This window comes from Mytilus galloprovincialis, chromosome 1 (genome assembly GCF_965363235.1).
Source record: "Mytilus galloprovincialis chromosome 1, xbMytGall1.hap1.1, whole genome shotgun sequence".
NCBI classification, from domain to species: Eukaryota; Metazoa; Mollusca; class Bivalvia; order Mytilida; family Mytilidae; genus Mytilus; species Mytilus galloprovincialis.
Genome location: NC_134838.1, coordinates 40,461,225 through 40,468,655, shown reverse-complemented (window position 1 = coordinate 40,468,655; position 7,431 = coordinate 40,461,225).

The window sequence follows — 7,431 nt, the reverse complement described above, 5'->3', positions numbered from 1 at the left end:
AATACTGTCATGACTGTAAATTCAGAAAATATTGTGTGATTTTTATTATTGTGAAAAATGCAACCGAGTTGTAAACACAATAGATTAAACTCTCATTTTAAAATATTATATATGAATTAAACATGTTAAACAGTATTTTTCTCAAAATCTTAAAAATTAAAAAGGCATTTAAGTTTAAAATGATAAAATCACAATACATGTAATAAATGCATGCAATAATTTCTGAATTAACAATTAACCAAAGGACAAAGATTGGAACAATTAGCTTTTATTATAAATCAATTTCATATCTGTTCTTACCATGTATATGATAGCCAATTATAATTTTAAATTTATAATTTAGTGGTTCATTTTTAAAAGGAATTTACATGATTTAAGACTACCTGACAAACTGTTAAAGAAGCTACATTAACTAAACCTTAACCTTGTTATATCCTGATATATATACTCTCACTCCTGCCAGCTTACCTCACAATAAGCATGATAAGAGTCATGTAGTACGAATTAAGTTATTAAGCCTAAAAGGTGCTGAGATGGTTCATCAAGTCAACATAGTAGTCAACAAAAAATCAGTGGGGAATCAGTAATGATACAACTATAATTTTCAAGTTCAACTTTGTGCTGTAATGTACCTTTTATAATACATTAAAGGAGGCTTGTGGGTACACAAGTTTCATCAAAAATTAAAAAAAATAATTATTGCAATTTTTATTTATGATACTATTAGTTGTTACCTAATGACATGGTACAAAAATTAACCAAAAAAATCAATTGTATTTATTTTGGGGGTTGTGGTCCTTACGTATACAGTTTAGGAATTAGGGGCCCTAATAAGCATTTTTCAAGTTACCAAACAATATCTTGTGGAATTTCGTTGTATGGATCTCTCTAAAATTTTACCACAAGGTTCCATACCAGAAAAGGATGGTAAGGATTGGTGGGGACAATTTTTTGCATTATGTGATTGTTAATCAGATGGAAGATTAATGATTAAAATTGAGAATGGAAATGGGGAATGTGCCAAAGAGACAACAACCCGACCATCATGCCATAGAAAAAAACAACAGCAGAAGGTCACCAACAGGTCTTCAATGTAGCGAGAAATTCCCTCACCCGGAGGCGTCCTTCAGCTGGCCCCTAAACAAATATATACTAGTTCAGTGATAATGAACGCCATACTAATTTCCAAATTGTACACAAGAAACTAAAATTAAAATAATACAAGACTAACAAAGGCCAGAGGCTCCTGACTTGGGACAGGCACAAAAATGCGGAGGGGTTAAACATGTTTGTGAGATCTCAACCCTCCCCCTATACCTCTAGCCAATGTAGAAAAGTAAACGCATAATACGCACATTAAAATTCAGTTCAAAAGATTAAGGCAGCAACCATTTGATTTTCTGGGGGGGGGGCTATGGTTTTTTTGGGAAAAAAAAGTTTGTTTCCAGTTTTTGGAGAAAAAAATAATTTGTTTTTGATTCTGAGAAAAAAAAATTGTTTGTTTCACCCTCAGCTGCCACTATATGTAATGCTAAAATTGAAAGAAAAAAATTGTTTTCGACTTGTCGCGAAAAAAATAGATTGTTTTTTGCCGCAGGCGAAAAAAAAAGTTTGTACAGAAAAAAAAACCATAGCCCCCCCCCAGAAAATCAAATGGTTGCTGCCTAACTACAGTCATGACAGTTTCAAGAAATGCTTTAAAGGAATAATACTGTCAAATTTAAAACTAAGGTTTGATTTTCCCTCTTAATTTATCGCTGTCGCAATTTTTCTCAATAAAAGTAAAAAAATGAAAAAAAATTCTGAATTCATTATTGTTTACTAATGTGTAAATTGTAAACTGTTAAAGAAAGTTGAACATAATTATGTATCTACCTGTAAAAATGGCGCAATTGAAAGGTTTTATTTTGGCGCAAATGAAATATGGTTTATGGCGCAAATGAAATGCCAATTGGCGCAAAAGCAAAGCACAGACCTGAGCTTGTACAGGTAGATCAACAAACCAGACAGGAGAATACTATCTGAAGATAGACGATTCATTTGTCAAATTATTCAATTAAGTTTCCGCAAATGCTTATAATTATGATAATAAAGATTAAATAAATAAATTAATAATCCAGTTACAAAGAAAAGAGTCACGAGTATTGCTGTATTGTAACGATAATATAGAATTGCTTTAAAAGTTAAAAAACTTAATATTTCCTGTAAAAAATATCGTATCATAATTCCGATTTCATTTCGTAGTTTACAATCAAATTGATACAGCCGCATTTTCGGTCTCTATTTAGACTCGAAAGATGCATGTTGCATAGCATCAATTTGCTAGATAAAGTCATTAAAAACTTTTTCATTTGTCAACGTTTGATTTACAAAACTCTTTAACCTTTTACATAACCCGTACGGATCGTTTTGTTGTTGCTGCAAATCAGCCATACCGGTAATGGGTTCATGACTATTGAATTTCACCGTGTCCATGAAAATTCAAATAAGTATAATTTAAATAAGCAAAGAATTAGCATGTTCACCAATCCTTATGTGGAGGGATGAAATAGTTTTGATCGCGCTACACTGTACGGCGTAGACACGGTTTGTGATAGTGAAAGTTCCTTCTTCGTTCAATTTTCATCCATGGAGATCCCTGCATTATAGGTCAATGTACGGCCTTCAACACGGAGCCTTGGCTCACACCGAAGAACAAGGTATAAAGGGCCCCAAAACCATTCAAACGGGAAAACCAACGGTCTAATATTAATCTACATTGTATATAAAAAACAAGAAACGAGAAACGCATATAAATTACATAAACAAACAACAACTACTGTACATCAGATTCCTGACTTAGGACAGGTGCAAACATTTGCAGCGGGATTAAACGTTTTAATGGTACCAAACCTTCTACCTTTTTCTGAAACAATAGCATAACATCACAACATAGAAAAACGCTGTTACTGGCGGATGATGAGTCTTTGAACCACTGCAATTTGACTACAGTACATCTGTACCTCTAAGACTTTGAAAGTAAATAAAAGTTGTTCATGTTGTTATATAGTACACATGATACATGCTGTCAGCAAGTATAAATGGAATTGAAATATTTATAAAAATCCTTATCATGCTTATGGCTAATCATTTCTAATAAACATTACAAGTGTATATTTTTATTTCATTACTATTTAATCACATCATTGTACATTTTGTACATCGGATCAATAAAACAATTCAAGTTTTTATATGAATATGTTTAGGTGTTTGAAACAACATATATCACTGTATATGACATGTATGAACACATAAAGAACAATAAATGGGGCATGTTGAAAGAGGGGGGTAGGGGGAGGACCTTTTTCGGAACATCGTGATCGGGTGTTTTTTAGCTTGAGATTTCAGGATTGATCCTTTTGGGATCTGGGAATTCGTTTTTCGAATTTCGGGATGTTCGGATTTACATTTCTTTTAATTTGGGACCTCGTAATTTCATGTTTTTTTAAAGCCCAGAATTTGGGGATCAGGCCTAGGACCCCTACGACCCCTCCCCCTCTTGAAATATAGCTGCATATTACAGGTACTATATTATTTTATTTGTGCAGATGGTTTGCAAATTCTCAAAAAATATCATAAGGACAATGTAGGAACTAAGAGCTAAGGTTCCACTCCTAGTTGATATAAACATGATAAATGCTCATGAGTAATTTATTCAATATAAAAGATTGATTTATCACCTAATTATATTTTTTTAACTTGATGAAATATTAGATTAACACTTAAATTTTTTTTTAACATGTTGATCAATTGAACAATTAGATTATCACCTAATAATTTTTTTTAAAGAAGCATGTTGTTGAAAATTAGGCTTATTGTTCAAAGAACATCACTGTTACCATGGTTACATAAATTAAGTTAAAGACATAGTTTCATCTTGTCATTTGTTTTTAATATTATTCATTGTGATATTTTGGATTATATTCAAGTGAAAATGCCAGATTTGATCATTGTTGATTGGTTAATACAAGGGTTATAATTTATTCTATCCCATGGGTCAGCGGGAGACAATTTTTGAATGTCACCCTCTCTTGCAGGTTTATAAAAAAATTGATCATAGAACAATGAGTTTAATTAATAATTTTAAAGAAATGCCCAAGTTCTACATTTTGACCTCATACCTTTTTCATAGACTGTAAAAATAAAATAAAAAAATACATCTTGCTTCATTTGTCATTTTTGTTCTTTTTCTTATATTGGTAATGTTTGATATGTACATGACATCATAATAAAGTATTTTCAATTTAAAATTTAATAGACAATACATGCATGTATATGTAAGTATGAATTATGATTGAAAATTCAGTATAATAAATTATATAACACATAGCTTTGACTCAGTTGACAATGTTTTCTCAGGGTAACAATCTGCTATATATCACCCACTTAGCATCTTAGCAATATATTATTTATATAGTATACAATGTAGCCATTAAATGCTAATTTGAAATTTAAAAGGTGTTTTTATCCAATCTAGACTACTCTTTATTTTGCTTTGACATTTAACTTGGATTAAGGAAGATATTTTCAATTTGAACTTCCCAAACTTGCCTATACACGCTATATGACCAGATATCAAGTTATGTTAAAACATACATCTAAAGAAATTCTTTAGATTCATTTGCATAATTTTCCCACATCCAACATGTCCAATGAATTTTTAATCTCAAAACATTTTGAATTATTGATTTTATTATGATATATATATGACATTAAGGTTGTTCTCACTTCTAAGATATATTCTACTAATAGATATTTAAAAAAACTCTGTTGTGACATGGTCATTGCTAAATATAAAAATGTTGGATTATTTTCCTTGTTTTTATTTAAAAAGAATTTTAAAGCGAGTAGGATGTTCCCAACCCTAATCGAAGTTCAATTTCTTATGCATGAATTTTATACTTACAATTGAAACTTAAAAAGTATTTGGATATATTATAAAACTCAAATCACACAAGACACATTGGTTTTTAAGTGAAAAATTTAAATTATGTAAAATTATTAAATGATATCTGTCATGTCTGTAGAATGGATATATTACATGTATTATGTAAGTTACATATATACTTTCTTTAATAAACAAAGAAAATAAAATGAACAAGTTGTACACAAGTTTTACACAAGTTTGTGAAGTCATTATTAGCTAGAAGCAAGTTGCAATGTAAGTCAGTTTTATGTTGCATGCATTGATTGATTTATTTGAAAATATTTTGTTTACAAAACATTTTTGTATAAAAATGTTTGCTTAAACAATGGACTGTTTTGTCCAGGCATTAATTTACCTAGGATATATACCAAGTACTACAAAATAAAATGAAACAAAATACTTTGATTTTGTCTCTGTTTTACATTATTTTTGTAAATTTTCCGTTCATGACTTAAAAATCGGTTTCAACCTAATTGATTCTACCTAGGAAACAATTTCCGTTCAATCTTTGCCTGATGCTTGTAATTTATAACATATAGTCTGATAATGTGGGAAAGTGACATTTGGATCTTCTCGTTATTAATCTGAAAGTGTCATATTCTATTGATCTTAGATTCTATGCTGATAAATTTAATCTCTTTAATGCAGTTTAATGTGAAAGCAGAGTAGAATTAAATAAAAATTTGTCATGTACGTGTCTCTAAATTAATTTTTTGTTAACCCATTAGTCAGTACTAATAGTCTAATATATGTGCATAAATGAAAATAGATGGACATGGGACAAAGGAGTAGGTCCAGTAAGACCCCTTTTTGGCCCTAAAATATAGCAGTTTTACAAAATTATTAAAATGTAAACTTCTAGCTATATACAGTTATTTATTGGAAAGTAGAATAATTATGCTACATAAATATGGGCTCACTGTTTTTGACAATACAATGCACATATATCGGGTACTAGCGTCATTAAGTCATGCTAAATTACTGAAATCCTCACAATTTTAGTATTTTTAATTAGTTAAATTATAGACGTTTTCCGTCTTAAATGAAAGTGGCTGCTTTTGTGTTCATTCTTAATATTGAAATATTAGTTGTATTTGATGATAATACATAACATATATAAAGGTGATGGATGAACATGGATGTGGCCACTTTCATTTTTAGCAAAAACCATCTGAAAAGTGACATTTTTTGTGGTCGTATATTGGTATCACGTCATTGTTGTCATCATCAGCGTCGTCCGTAGACGGATGGTTTCCGGATAATAACTTTAGTATAAGTAAATAGAAATCAATAAAATTAAAACACAATGTTTATTACCACAAAAGGAAGCTTGGGATTGATTTGGGGGTTAGGACCCAAAACAAGCATTTATCTAGTGTCAGTACAAAAAGTTGTGTATACTATAAGTATTTCAATTGTTCTGAAATTGTACCACAATGATTTATACCATAAGTAGAAGGTTGGGATATATTTTGTGGGTTATGGGGCAAACAGTCTAGGAATAAAGGGCCTTAAACAAGCATTTTTGTTGTAAATAAGACAATAAATTGGAGTTTTCTTTCTTTGTCCAGAATGGTTGTTGAATCACCTAAAACCAATGCTTTATGAAATCTTCTTTGAAAATTGGAGTTATCTTTCTTTGTCCAGAATAGTAGTTGAATCAACTTAAATCAATGATATATACAATATACAATGCAATATTCACTTTACTACCAACTGATAGATTCTACAGTCTGCACCAAAAAGTTTTTCAACTACTAGTCTGAAGACAAATATTCTGATATTTTTTCTTCTTGGGCCAAACAAAGTTTTGCAAAAACGTACTAGTCAGAATGAAATTTTACTAGTCTCGGGCATCGGACTAGTGGCTAACAGTGCAGACTGTAGATTAAAGCAGTCTTTACCATTCAGTGATTACCATTCTAGGGTTATGCCTCTTTGCAAGTGGAAAAATTGAAGATTTTTTTAGTTTCTGGTCTCTTTACTTAAGCATGTTAAGTTTGTCTCAACTGAATTTAATAACATGTGTTTATAATTCTTATCATGCTTATTACCCATGTTACCTCTAAACTCAGTTTAAGTTCAATTTTTGGCAGCTTAACTTTTACAGTTCTTGAGTTATGTCCCTTTATAACATTATATGCTAGTGGGGGCATCATCAGTGTCCCTTTGAACACTTTCCCCATTTATTTTTTTTAGAAGTTACTATTAATTAATATAAATTTTAACCATGACTGTATGACATTTTATATCTTAATATTTTATGATGTATTTAAATGAGTAGTTATAGTTGCAAACTCCATTAGCGATGAATATACCTTTTTTCCGTATTAATAGAAAATAATACAACCTACTTATCATGCTTGAAATCCCACTTACACCTTCTTGTGAATGAGTAGATGACTTAGATTAATGGTGAGGGTACTTTTACTTAAAAATAATTGAATAAATTTATGAATATTATT